Raw genomic sequence first — 15,998 nt, forward strand, 5'->3', positions numbered from 1 at the left:
TTTTAAATAAAGGTGAAAAAAATCAATAAATACTTCTAATAAATTAAGATAGCTGCTTTAAAATATCATAATGCATATACCTAAACTAAGAACCAAAAACTTTGTTCCATTAAACTAGGAGCCTTTTAGTATAGACTACTTACATATGTTTTCATTATTATTGTAATTTTTTATTACTATTTTATTTTTATTTTGTAATGTATATTATAAATATGTTAAGTACCTAATTATTTTTTAGAACTATATTTAATATTTTGTATTTTGCATAAAATACATTCCAAATTCAAAGTTTAAACCAACTTGACTATAAATGTTTTATGTAATTAGCATTTAATTATTACATTATCAAGTTAATAATACTATAATAGTTCATATTTAATTACCTCAAAATATTTAAAATAATCAACAACTACACAGCGATAAAAAAAATAGTTTTTACGATAACCGCCAGGAGTGCTAAAGTCGCTGAATCAATGTTGCATTTGGCTATTAGAGAATAAGATTTCTATTTAATACCTTTTTAAGCAATCGTGTGGCATACTGGCATGGTTTGGTGGGACGCACGGTTCAACAAAGTAAAATGTTATTACACAATTATGTTTAAAACGAATAAATTAAATAAATTAAAATTTTTTGAAAGTGAAAACAATATAAATATTTACCTGGCATTGTTTTAATGAAAAGCTTTCTTTTTTAAAATCATTCAAGTAATTTATACCACATATTTCTGTTAGATCAGTTTCATTATAGAGATTGTAATTATACAAGTATTGTGTATTTGTGTTTGAAGTATTATTAATACTAATATAATACAATGTTATTTGGTAATAAAATGCACTTTAAAAGTAGTCAAAATAAAAAATATTATTTAGTTACTCTGAAAGATGTCTGAAGATACCATTTTATATTCTACATCATATTTTTGATCGTCAGATTTATTTTGTTTTAAATTGGCCGTGTACGCAGCTAACATTATTTATAATGCAATAAATAAAAATCTAAAATATATGCAAAATGATTTTTTTTACAAATAACAAATTACAGTTTTGAATTAAAATATTACACAATTTAAATAATATATTGTGTATAAAATAACATTTTTAATAACATTGTGTAAGTATAAAAGTATTATGGGTATAAATTATTATTTTAAAATTCAAAATAACACCGTTTTAATGAAATTGTGTTTACATTTTTTAAACTACCTATTTATATTAAATTATTACTGGACGAGTATCTACCAGCACGAAGTTATAAAAATTAATTTCAAGTTTTTGAATCGAAAACTTTTACAATTATCTCAAAGCATACTTTTGTATTTGGAAAAACTTCTTTCCACGTCACATTTATGCAATTATCAATAAATATGTACTTTCATTCACATTTGCAAAGTATGCAAAAAAAGAAATTAAGTAATCTACACATTACAAAACGTCAACATTTACTAGATTTAAAGAACGAAAATTAAAAATGTAAGAATATTTTATTTATTATTAAATAAACATAAAATAACGGTAATGTACATGTAAATTAAGTATGGTTATTTGAATAAAATTAAATTGTGCTCTGAAAAGAATAAATCATTTTAAAAGAAATTTCTTATTTAATAATTCACACGGATAATTAAAGTGTACATTACATAAAATATCATTTAAAAGGTATCCAATATTATCTTTTATGGAAATTTTTGAAAAAGCTAAAAAAAGCTAGTGATTTATCTAAAGTTTTTTGGCAATTTTCATTGTCTAAACATTTCTTCATCCAATATCCACATGCGTAAGTATAAGCATTAGTCTCTGGAATATTCCGTTTTCTGTAATCCACTGTACCAATTCTCAAGAAATCAAGCTTAAGTTTATGTTCTTCCTCAGAAGCGATCAGTCATAATTTTTTCATTGAGCTTGTCATTAATTTAGTCTAGAATTTGGTACAGATCTTCGATGCAATTAGCCCCAAATAAATGCTTGAAGTACTGAAGCCAAAATATTTTTTTAACGACTGGATAAATTGAACTGGAGTAAGATTTGTATTATTGCCGTGTTACTGTCTAAAAGTACCATACAAATTGTCCAGACAATCTTGATTTAAGTGTCCAGTACAAATTGAATATTTCGACTTATTGGTTGGATACTTGGATTTAAGGAATTCCAAAGCATCCCTAGCCCAGAAATGGAAACCAATCAGTCATTTATAGAGTTTGTACAATTAGTTAAGTCAGAGTTATCCATTTTATTTATAACCTTCATGCTTTTAAACATTTTAGTCGTTTTGCTTAAATGGTTTGTTTGAGGTGATTTGTTTGTAAAAGGCTGGTTGTAAATTTTATTATTTGGAATTTCTCTGGAATTGAATATATCGAATAACTTATCCATAATATTAATAAAATGTACATTGAGAATCAACTGGTAACAGCTAACACTTTAATGCTGTAGACATATGACACGGTACTCGATGGTAACTGGTATAAAGTATAGGCACCGCAGCGACTGGTCTGCAACTTACCAACCACCATCACGGGCAACGACGACGCGACACAGTCGACTCTCCACGTGTGTGTTCATAAAAAGTAATGTAGCTCATTGGTTTTTGCCACATCGATGATTGCTTAGGTTGAAACGTTTATACTCTATCAAAATTACGGACCTTCTGTCCACCTTCATGGTAACAAATTTTTAGTAAGAAAACGATCGAGATTTTTTTTGATTTTCGAGATGGGTTGTTCGTATATGAGTCCGAATCCATTGGCTTTTTCTCAATATTAGTTGGATTGTAATATGAATACCGTTCGGGTGGGAACAAATCGTCGAATCTGAAACAAAATATAACATTTTATTATATTGTTATCGACCTATTGAAGTACGTTTAGACGACTCACTCCTGCGTCATTGCCTCCTGAAATACCGTCGTTTGTTCCACCATATTACGGAAAATACTGGAGGACAACCGTGAACTATATCTTATTCATTTCGTCATACATTTTGACTAGTCTTTGCCCCCTATTTGTGACAAAGAACTGGTCATATGTCATCTCTATCCACCTCCTGAGTTGATAGTATCTGCGAACAAAACGATTCAATGGTCAGTTTAGGTAAGGGACGTATCGCAGAGGTGATCTACCACCGGCATTACCTTTCCATCACCAATACAATGTCTGGTGGCAAAACGTCAAGGGCGAGCTCTTTGTCACTCGTTTAATGTTTTGTCACCATGACGATTTCCCGATTGCCCTCGTGCTTGCTGCTTGTCTATTCACCAGTTAGCATGTAGGAAACGACACCGTTCCGGTGTTTAGACGGCCAAATCACACGTGGCCTTCCGCCACCAGGTGCTCATCTGAAAATTCAAAGATCCGGTTATTAGTACGTCATCCGGCTCAAAAATCTCCTCGAGTTGAGTCAAGAACTTCGGGACGTCCGACTCGACATGGTCGATTACCTACTTGACCTGTGTGTTTTCTGGCAACGTTACAGCTTCTTTAGTTTTTCCAGCGAAGAATTTCTGTAGTTGCTTGCGCAATTTGCTTTTATAGAGCATATCAACTTTTTTCGTAACAGTTTGATATTATTCACCGTAGCTGGACATGGTGTTAAATCAAACGATTTTGGAAACTGGAGGTCCTCGAATGTTGAGTACAATGTAATCGCAAGGTGAATGAGGGGCCCCAGATTTGACTCAATTAAATAATTTTAATAATTTTACTATAATAAATGTATTTAACCGTATCTAACACACTAATAACGTTTTATATTATAATATATAATATTGAACATTTAAAAGAGTGAACCCTATTTAAAATTTAAGTCTGTGAAGTATGAACTGCTGGGGTTAATCCGTGAACTAACCAAATGAATATACTGAAAAATATTTTATCAAGTTAGATTCTTAACACGCTTAACTTCAAACATAATACTAATAATAAAAATTTGTCCGGAAATTGGGGTTGGAAAGACTGCTCTTTAGACATGATAATTATTTTAACGACATTAATACTAAATAAGTTAAAAGCGTTAATAAATTAACAGACTAAAAGGAAAATCGTAAAAAACTAGAAAAGGTAAATCAGTAAATGAAAAAGTATTACTACTGAATCCGTGTATAGAAATGAAATGTCAGGATAAATGTGGTAAAATTCTTGACACATTAAGGAAAGAAATTTTTGATAACTTTTATACTTTAAGTTTTTGCTAACAAAAGGATTTTTTGATATCGTGCGTGGTGACCAATGAAAAAAAAGAAAGTACACAGAAAATGACATAAGCAGAAGAACATTTTCAAAATCGTATTATTTACTAGTTGATGGTGAGTTCACCAAAGTTTGCAACAATTTTTGATTTGCACGTTAAACATTACACAAAGATTTTTGACGAATACTGAAGAAAATCGTAATGATTCAACCAATCAAAAAAAGGGTCGAGGAAATTGTCCACCTAAGAACAAAACTACTCATGAAAAGCACAAAACGTTGATAATTTCATTAACAATTTGTCAGCTATTCCTTCAAATTACTACAGACACAGTTCTACTCGTAAATATTTATTACCAGAAATGAAAAATTAAACAAACATATTTAAAATCTACAATGCACAATGTGAACAGAAGAAAATAAACTTTTTTTTTGTAAGACGTTTATTTAATGAATATTTACAATCTGTACAAGGGGGCACAATAAGTAAAAGGTTTAACATACGATTTAAAAGGGACAGAGAATGACATGAAGGAGTCTCATATTTGAAGCACCTGAGCTTAAAATAATTTTATTTCCTTAAAAGGTATGCATTAAGTGTTGAGTAGGTCTCTGGGCCAATTTCTTTTGAGACTTCTTGGCGGGTTTTCTGGAAGATGGTTGGAGTGAAGTTGAGCGATGAGGCAGTTGGGATGGTCTGCCGTTTTGGAGTGGAGGCAAGTGTAGAATTTGGCTGCTGTTTGCTCGATAGTAGCAATTTTTATCTCGTTGTGAAGGCTGACATTTGTAACGTACCAGGGGGCATCCAAAGTCATTCGTAGGCAAATGGCTTGGAAAGCTTGGATAGTTCTGGTGTTAGCTGGTTTGGCTGAACCCCAGAGGGCGATTCCGTAGGACCAAATAGGTAGAAGTAAATTCTTATATAATAGTAGACGGTTAGAGGTGCTCATTTTTGATTTTAGGAGTGGTCTTAAAATATGCAGGCGTCTGTTCAGTTGTTTCCGTTTATTTTTGAGGTGAGGGCCCCAGGTTAGTCTTTTGTCAAAGACTAGACCGAGGTATTTTACTTCATAAGTTTGAGGTATGATTTTATTGTTGAACGTTAAAGGGGTGGTACTCCCGGGTGGAGTGCAAATATAACATGAGCTGATTTGGAGTCGTTGATTTTGATTTTCCATGACTTGAACCAGTGGGAAAGGATGTCCAGGTAGTTTTAAAGTCGGATATTTGCTTCATGAATGTCATGGCTGGAGGAGAGTACGGCTGTGTCGTCGACGTAGGTCCCGATAAGGATATTGACTGAGGTAGGGATGTCTTCTGTGAATAAAGTATAGAGGAAAGGAGCGATGTCACTACCTTGTGGGAAGCCTGCTGAGATTTTTTGCAAATTGGAGAGTGTTGTATTTATTTTAACTCTGAAGCTTCTGTCGCTTAGGTTAGATTTGAGAAGTAAGTAGTATGGCGCCGGGAAGATGTTTTTTAGTTTGAATAATAAGCCGTCGTGCCACACGGTATCGAATGCCAGAGCCACGTCGAGGAAAAGACCGGAACAGTATTTTCTAGTTTCGAGTGTTGTAGCAATATAGTCTACTACTCTGTGTAGTTGGTGGAACGTTGCACCAAATTGAAAATCGGAAAGAGCATTTTGCTTTATAGCGATGGCAGTGAGTCTCTTGAGAAGAATTTTCTCAAATATTTTACCGAGTGTGGGAAGAAGACTAATAGCTCTATAGGATTCAGGAGTGTCAGGAGGTTTTCCAGGTTTTGGGATGGTTATTATCATGGCTGATTTCCAGGAGTTTGGGAAATAGGACAGACGGAAAATAGCATTAAAAATATATGTGAGAAGGATAATGGTTTTTGACTGTTGAGTTATTTATGCCATCGTGGCTTAGTGATTTGTTTTTCTTCAGTTTTTTTTATAACCGAAAGAACTTCTCTGGGTGACGTAGGTGATGCTGGTGGAGCCATTGGTAGAGGTGATGAAATGAATTCTTCCACTCATAGCAGATGAGGAGTGTCTGGAGAGATGTTGTGCGGTTTGAATGTGTTTGCTAAGTGGGAAGCCAGAAGCTCAGATTTTTCTTATGGAGTGATAGCAATATTGTTGTTTTGTTAACGAAGAGGGGGGATGACAGTTTTGTGTTTTAGAAGTGATTTGGTTTTTTTTCACAGCGAACCGTTTGAGGGAGAGAGAGATTAGAGATGGGTGACATATGAGTGATTTCTGTGCTTCTTAAGAGTTGATTTAAGTTTGTTGGAGTAATAGTTGTATCGCTGTTTATCGATTGGGTAGTGGGGCCGTTGCCAGGTGTTCCGAGCACGGCGTTTAAGCCTGATGAGCTCTTTTATTTCTGGCGTGATATTTATGTTGTGATTTTCTTGAGCTGGATAAGTGGTGTTAGATGCTTGGATGGTGTCTTTAATATTTTTTTTAAGGATGTTTACTGCATTTTCAATATCATCTGAGTTTTTTAAACTTATATTAATAGAGGAAAGAGTTGACATTGTATTACGGAACTTGTTCCAGTCTGTTCCGATTTTAGTGTGCGGGAAAAAGTTGATGGAGGCTCGTATTTTGAGGATGACCGGAGTGTGGTCAGAGGCTGGATCGTTTATATTTGTGATATTAGTGTGAATGTGATTTTGTAGGTTGGAAAGGAAGAAATCAAGGAAGTCAGGATGTCTGTTTGTATGAGTCGGCCAATAGGTGGGAGAGGCTGGAGAAATAATTTTAGAACGTTTGTTTGAGATAAAGTTGTGCAATGTGCGGCCTCTTGTGTTCGTTGAACGGCATCCCCAGGCTCCGTGCTTAGCGTTTAAATCAGCGCCGATGATATATGTGTTGTTAAGTGAATGAAGATATAGGGCTAAACTTTCTGCAGGGAATTGGCAGCTGGGGTGGAAGTAGGCAGATATTATTGAAGTAGTTATGGAATTTATATTTACAGATGTAGCGGCTAGTTGCATGTTTTGATTAGATTTCGGAGGAAAAGGAGAGTGTGGGATTTTGGAAGAAATTAGAAGAGCGTGGGCTGAATCGTCAGGGTGATTTGCTTGAAGGCAGTCGTATCCATATATTTTGAATTTTGAGTTGGAGGTGAGATGAGACTCCGTAATGAGGGCAATATCTACATTGTTTTCTTTTAGGGCGATTTGAAGTTCGTTTGTATTATTTGAGATTCCATTAGCATTCCAAAGAAGAATGGTTAAATTGGATAGTTTATTGGCGGCCATTGGTGTTTATGAGTTTGTCAATGAGTGTTGTGAGTAGTGAGATTAATGGATTGATTAATGATCTAAAATCATTTATAAAAGAGAAGAGTTGTTCGTTAATATTGGTTGTGGCAGGTTGGGTGGGGGAAGGCGTATTCTGGGGGAGATTAGTATGTTCATTGATTTTTGGGAGAGGAGGGAAGTCAGTCTGGCTTGGTCTTTGAATGATGTTGGAAGAAGTTTGGAGGAATGGTTATGGTAGATGTCTGCGGTTGTTCGGTAGGTGTCTGTGGTTGTTCAGTCACTTGCATGACCAATTGTGTATCTTCTTTAGGAAGGGCTAAAAGAGAGAAACGATTTGCGGAGGTGAAAATGCTCGTGTCTTTTTTCGAAAGTGGAGATGTGGCGTGACCTGAAAATCTTACGCGTTTGACTGGGTTTGGAGAGACTGTTTTCCAGTCTTGTTCATTGTCTGAGAAGTCTGATGGAGAGAGGTCGCCCATTTGGTTTGGTAATGATGTTGGTATTTTTAACTTTGGTGGCGTTTTATTAATTTTAGTTTCGTTATTGGTTTTGAGTTTTGGACTTTTGGGATTACTATTACGAGAATTCATAATGACGTAGATAAGGTATCGAAGTAGTTAGGTATAATTGATATAATGAGTGGCCTTGGTAGATAAATATGTTTATACATTACCAGTAATTTGAGGTCCCGCGACTTGCGCTAGGGACCGCAGCGAGCACTAATGACTTTGCTATCGGAAGCAGATAAAAGCGGAGCGGTGAAACGATTAACATGCGTGTGGACTGTACGGTGTCTCGACACGAACTGAGAAAATAAATTATGTGAAAGAATAAGTATTCTGAAATATTTCTATTAATAAGTATAATATTGGAATACGAGTACACACACCTAAAAAAGACAAACGACCAGACGAAAAAAAATTGAAGAAGAAACAAATAAGTTTCAAAACCATTAAAAAGATGCTTAAAGTTCGAAAAATATACATTTAGAAGAACAAAAAGGAGCAAAGATGATCATTCATTTCTATGCACGAGTTTTGATCTACAAAAAGTTCTCAGTATGCCTCACGGAAATAGTATGTTGTTGTATTATTCAAGAAAATATTCGGTCTACGAAAGTGGTACAAAGAATGGATATTGCTCCATTTGAGGAGAAGAAAATGACCAACGTGGAGCTAACGAAATTTATTCGGTAATTGTCAAATATTTAACGACTGTTGACGAGAGAGCCAAAATTAAAAAAGTGTCACAATACGACTCGTGTCCAGGATAAAATAAAAAACACCAATCTGCAATATTTTGGTTCATTTTGTACAAGTCTAAGAATATTCAAGAACTCACTATTTACATTTTTCTAGCCTGCCATACATGCCTGTAGAGTCTGCAGTGTCTGTGCATGCTACCATAGAGTCAACTTTATCTTCTTCTTCTTCAGCTTATCGGCCTATTAAGTGCCATCGCTGCCATCACAAAACCTCTCCATTTCTCTCTATCGTATGCGTCGTCAAAAGATGACGCTTCCACTATGTTTTTTATATCTTGAGCTATAACGTCCACCCATCGGGTCCTTGGTCTTCCTAATGGACGTTTTTTATTTATTGTGTTAATTAAAACTTCTTTATTACTTGTCCATCCGCTCTCCAAACATGACCGAACCATTCCAGACGCTTGCTTCTTATATATGCAATAATATTTGGCCTGTTATATAACTCCTGTAGTTCTTGATTATTCCTTCTTTCATAAGTTTGCGATTCTGCATCGAATTTCGGGCCGTATATATTTCTCAGTACTTTTCTTTCGAAGGTCATTAGCCGTTTGCTGTCTCCTTTGGTCAGTGACCATGTTTCACTCGCGTATGTGATTATTGGTCGTAGATAGCTATGATACAGTAGTGTCTTTGAATTACGTGATAGTAGTTTTGATTTAAGGAGTCTCATTATGCTATAGTAGCATCGATTGCCACATGCTATTCGATCATTGATTTCTTCATGCATGTCGTTGTTGCTATTTATGTTAACACCTAGGTACTTAAATACCTCCACTTTCTTGAAACTATAATCATCTACTGTTATGTGGTCTGTGTTTGGGCTTCTTCTTGCTACCATTAAGTATTTCGTCTTTTCCTCATTTACACGCAGCCCTATGGTTTTACTTGCTTTCAAGAGTTTGGACGCAGTATTCATGACTTCATCTCTAGTTTCTCCCATTACCACAATGTCATCTGCGTATGCCAATATTACTCGTTCCCCACATATTTCCATCTTTCGACCGTCCCATACTTCTCTCATTGCTTTTTCTAATGCTAGATTAAACAAGGTGGGTGATAGAGCATCACCTTGTCTAAGGCCTGATTTTACCTCAAAAGTTTCAGACATTTCTTGAAGGAAACGAACTCTGCACACAGTTCTGTTGTTACACCCTTTTATAAGACTTACGTACTTTTTAGGAATGCCTAGTACTTCCAGTGCTTCCCATAGTTTGTCCCTATTAATGCTATCATAAGCTTGCTTATAATCTATAAATACATATAAGGTGCAGTTCTTTATCAAATTCATAGAACTTAGCCAGTCAACTTTATAAATAACAAATTTTGAGCACCTTCAGAATGGTCGAAAATTATGGTAAATGCAAGAATAATTCCAAAACAATATGAAGTATTTACGATGAGTCATGACTTCATGGATTTAAAATTATTACGTGTACTCTTTACGAAATTAAATTTAGATGTGGATCTTGATGAATAAATTAAATTTACAATGTTCTTTTTTTATAATAATAATATAATAATAATAATAATAGTTTATTCAGGAGAATAAAACGGGCCGAGGCCCAATAGTACAGATAGTAAAGTTTGAGTACAAATACAACAGAAATACAATATTACATATAATATTATATACAATAAATATCTTATAGGTATATAAAGTTTACAAAAATCTAAAAAGGAAAAATAGTATTAAATTGATAGGCAAACCCAGCATCACGTATTCACATTGTTCATGTGAACATTTATTATCTCCTTTAAGGAAGAGAAGAAAAAGTCAACTCTCGTCGAAAGTTTATTGCATAGAGCCATAGCCCTAGGAATAGGTGAGTTTTTTAAATAGTTTGTGCTATATACTGGAATGTAAAACAAAGATGTGGAACGGTTATTGTAGGCTGGAATAGTAAAGGGGATGCAGTTATCGAAAAAATGATTACCTATTTATATTACGTTATGCTTTCAAAATTAAAGTGTATGTCAAGAACTGTTTTCAATGTATCAGTTACTACATGTGGACATCCGATTCTAATAAGGCCTATATTACAGTTATATGTCATTTCATATTCGATGATATTTTATACTCACCAGTTCTTGCAACAAGAGAAGTACATGATTTATATACTGGAGAGAATGAGTATTGCTGCTTCACTAATTTTCGATAAATGGGAAATAAGTAATAAAATTATCACTGTAGTGTCTGACAATGGAAGAAATATTAAAAATGCTATTATCCAACATCTTTATAAACATCACCATCGTTGTGCGGCAAATACACTAAATTTAAGTGTAAATAAAGCCATAAATAACAATAGTAAACTAAGTCAGGTAATACAAACATGCAAAAAAATTGTCGGTCATTTTAAACACAGCACTTCTGCTACTGAAAAATTATAAATGTACCAAAACCAAATGAGTACCAATTTAAAAGTCAAATAAGATGTGTCTACGAAATGGAAATTTTATTTTAATTTTAATTTTGATGAAAAGACTTCTTCAAATTAAGGCTGCTTTGTTTGCTGTTATAACTTCCCTTCCATGTGCACCAAACAGTTTGACTGCCGTAGAAGGGGAACTTATAGAATAATACCACTTTTAAAACTATTCGAAAGCATGACAACAAAATTGTCTGATGAAAAATATCCGACATTATCAATGGTTATACCAATAATACGAGGCCTAAAATTTACCCTTGAAAATATCAAACAAAAAACCAATTCTGTATAATCATTAAAAACAGCATTATCAAATTCAATATTCGGACTTTAGGATCATTAGGTGATAAAACAAGTTTAAAATCAACATTTATCGACCCAAGTTTGAAAAAAACGACTTTAGGTTTAATGGAAAATACTAATAAAGTACAAAAATGGATCGAAGAAGAGTTGTGTGCGATGATCTTAGAAAATACAAACAAAGATCAAATCAATAATATAACTTTACCATATGATTATACTTGTATTCAAGATCAAACTAGGCTCATTGTAGAAATATTTTGATACAAAATTAGCATGAGTAAAAACTACAGCTACAACAAGTGTAATGGTTACATTAATGATACGCCAGTATTTAGACATGTTCCATTCGGAAAAGACAAAACATCCATTAGAATTTTGAAATAATACAAACAAACATTTTCTGAATTATATAAAATGAGATTAAAATATTTAGGTGTTCCCGCTACGTCAGTTAGTAGAAGTACCTTAGTACCTACACATATATTTAAAGTATAAATAATAAATAAAATTTGTTGAGCCTGTTGAAATGTATAGACAAGACTTCCAGCAGGATGACTGGTATGTTTATTAAATTATTATTATGATCATCAGTATTTAGTTACTATAAAATGTTCTTTACTCAACCATTTCATCATGGGCGTAGCTAGAATTTCAATCAGCGGGGCAGTGGTGTAGTCAATTTTAAATTATTAAAACTCAATTTATGAGGTGTAAGAAATATAATTTAGGTTGAAGTGCAAGTTGAGAGCATTTGTCTCCCCCTGCCCCACTTTTGCTAAGCCCATGCATTTCATCATTGTATAATGTGTCTGATAGGCAAAGACCTAATGTTATGACCCTCCTCCCGACAGCTCTTCTCAAGTATGGCTATATCAAGGTCGCTTTCAACAGCATCGTGGTTGTCTCTCCAGGTTGAAGACATATACGATTTTCTCGATCGTGGATTTCTATATGGCTGTTAGCTGGACAATATTTTATTCACTTTTTTTTCTTTATTTTTCACAAATTAAATACCTTATTGAAAAATAAAATGATAAGTATTATGCATTATATTTGAATGTGGTAAGTCAATTGAATATTAACATTTTATTTCGTACAAGACTTTTTTTATAATATTTATATTGAACATTGTTTGATTAACTGCAATAAATGGTTAGTAAGAGGAAATTGAGATCAAATATGGGTTAGTAGCCTGCAATGTATTATTAACATCTAAAGTAAACTTTTCTTCTGCTCTATTACTCATTGAGTAATTTAGAATAACGCCACTTGGACTCATTTAATAACTCATCATTTTCTTCAATACATAGCATATCCAAATAATTTTCTTCTATTTTTTCTGATTACTACTTACAGTTAAAATATTTGTAAGATCTTGTGCTATGCAATTTGCACCTCCTGAAACCACCATAACTTCAGAATGAACAATCAACTTCTAGTACGCAGCTTACAACTGGGTAGCTATTGGACTGTTTGTAAATTCTCCTTATGCACGAATGGCAAAAAAATATATTTCCAAACAATCTTGAGATATTTTGTATTTTAATAGAAAATCGAATTGGTTGTTTAAAACTAAGTCATTAAACACATTTTCGACAGTAGTCAAGCAAATAATCAGTCTATTAAATCCAGTGCAACATTGTGATTCTAAAATAGCAATTTTAGATCGTACTTGTTGACCACCTACTTTCTTAACAATTTTTATGCTTAAGTTGATACATAATCAATAGAATTTTGATGAACTTTGTGCAAGGGTTTCATTTACAAATTTTGAAGCATCCTTATACATGATGAACATTTTTTTTGTTGCATATTACTTTTATGGGATATAGTTTCCAATCATTTTCTGGAGTTAGTCGATTTTTTATAGCTGATTTTAATTTAATTGACTCAAATTCCAATGACCAGAAACCTCCTTCAAAATTTTACCTTCCAGCCAAAATCAGACATTTTTTAATAATAAGTGTAACTTAAGTAATAATATAAATTTTATTTACAAACAAATATATACATGGTATATTGCTTATATACAGAAATGTTAGCTTAAACTATACAAATAATTGATCAGTATGAAGTAGTGACATTACTACAAACCCTTTAGTATGAGAAAAGCGACCTAATTTATGAAGAATAGCCAATATGAAAAACATTCACTTAAACCATCGAAAAGATGAATATTGATTAATGAATTCTTCAAAGGTTTTGTGTACAGATCATTTACATTATTATATTTTCGACCTATGAAAAAAACTTCATTCGGTTTAAATTATTATATCCTCCTCTATTTTCCTTATTACACTGCCAGTATTGTTTTCTCGTAGCTCAGGTTTTTCTTTCTATTATTTAAAATTGTAAATATTGTTGAGATTATACATCACAAACAAAATGTTATTGTATTATTTAATAAGAGGATACCGTACCCACATATGTGTATTGTCTCCGTCTAAACGCTCAGCAGATCACGTTTAATTCAGTAAAGTTAGTTTAAAAAATAGAATGAATCGACATATATGAAACTTGATGTTAAGAATATTATCTGTGTCCGTATGTTAGTTTTTACAAATTATCAAATTTTTTAACAAATTATGCGTAAATAATATAGTGTAATTTTTAAAAATGCTCATAACTCACTTAAAAACTGAATAATCGTAAACGACTTTTTGAGAAGATTACACAGAAGAAAAATACGCTGAAAATAATTCAGCAGAATCACGAACAAACGAAGTGATGCGCCAATTGAAACTTTTAGAACTAGGAATATAACTATTTGATCCATTTTTTTAACGAATTTCCAACAACTCATAGGGTTACTAATAAAAGACGAGTCAACATTAGATGAATAGGTACGGAAACTTATCTTTGATAAATATTTAAATTTTGCCCTTAAAAAGGAGAATTTTTTATAGTCATAAGCACTAGATGAAGATTTAAACCTAGCATGTGCTTGTTTCTTTAATATTACTAAGTATTTAAGCTCTTTAATGAACCATGGAGAATAGGAAGAAAAACTATACTTACATTTAGGAACGAAATAAATTACCACTTTATTCAAGGCATCATAAAATACATTAACAGCAGAATCAATATCAAGGGGCTTGAAAGTCGATGACTAGTCAAATATTTTTAAGTATGCACTAATAGAATGATAGTCTGCTTTAGGGAAATTAAAAAATTAAAAAATGATTGGTCACATTTTCTGTTAAGAACAAGATAATGAAATATTTTATATTACCAGAAACTTCAATAGCCACAATACCAGGTGGGGATCCAAGTAAACCGATAGAAGAGGAATAGAAATTGATAAAGCATTTTAAAACGACAATATTATAATACTTAACAACAACGAACCCACACATATAAATATTGTAAACGGTCTTACGTCCAACATCGACCTACCACTCTCAAATGCACCGCTAGCACACAGACTAGAACAGAAAGTATATAGTAATATTACCAGCAGTGACCATTTCCCCATCATCATAAAATACTTATCTCGGATCTCTGATGAACCTCCCTCTGGGGAAAGGTTGAATCTAAATAGTGCCGATTGGTCACTTTTCTATGAATTACTTGATGAATAAATCAAATGTATAAGAGACGGTAAACACCAACACAATAGTACATACTTTTACTAACTCAATACTTAAAATAGCAAATCTAACAATAGGTAAATCAACTACTAAAAATAATTAAAAATAAACATAATGCATTAAAAAATTCAAACTCTCCAATACTTTAGAAAACTTCATTGAACTGAAAAAACCCAAATATCTGATTAAAACGTGTAAAAAAGCTTTCTGGGAAAAATTCACAAGTAGTATCAACGAAAAAGCCGACACCAAACTTGTTTGGAAACAAAATTCACTCCCTAAAAGGACTCAGTAGAAGTCACAAAATAAACCTTATCGATAACAATATCGACCTACTAATGAATAACGACCATTCAATTGAGAATAAATTGGGAGAATACTTTTATAACAACAGTAGCGATAAAATCTATAAATCCCAGTTCCTAATGCACAAACAAAAATACGAAAACGTAACTATTCTCAAGCCACAACAATATAGACAGTAATCTTCAGTAAACTCCAACCCACTTACAGAGGAAAATACCGAAATTCACCAAGAATTAAAAGTAAACGGTATTGACACGGCTTTAATAATTTCAAGAGAATCAATGAACCATCACCCGTGGATAGCTTATTACGTTATAAATACAGAATTAACGTCCCTCCTAAAACCTCAAACTCCACCCTCAGTATACTTCTGTATAGAAGTCACTTCCTCAGTATACTAGAATAATACAAAGACTACCAAAAAGTATACTAGAACAATACAAAGACTACCAAAAAGTATACACTGACGCTTCTAAGTCTCATGACGAAGTGAGTTTTTCAATAATATTTCAAAACAGAAATCTATTATTCAAACTTCCAAGAACACGCTCCATATTCTCGGCTAAAGCAATTGCAATACTCGAGGCAATAAAAAGAATAATACAGAAGAGCACCCAAAACATATCATATTTAGTGACTCCCTAATTACCCTCAACAGCATCAAAAACCAATTACATCCC

At 33.0% G+C, this 15,998-nt stretch overlaps 1 pseudogene; it reads right to left on the minus strand.

The window, feature by feature from the left end:
* Positions 1 to 1,668: 1,668 nt before the first annotated feature.
* Positions 1,669 to 3,534, minus strand: LOC132924950 (uncharacterized; annotated as a pseudogene).
* Between the last annotated feature and the right edge of the window lie 12,464 nt (positions 3,535 to 15,998).

Source organism: Rhopalosiphum padi, chromosome 3, assembly GCF_020882245.1.
Source record: "Rhopalosiphum padi isolate XX-2018 chromosome 3, ASM2088224v1, whole genome shotgun sequence".
Lineage (NCBI taxonomy): Eukaryota > Metazoa > Arthropoda > Insecta > Hemiptera > Aphididae > Rhopalosiphum > Rhopalosiphum padi.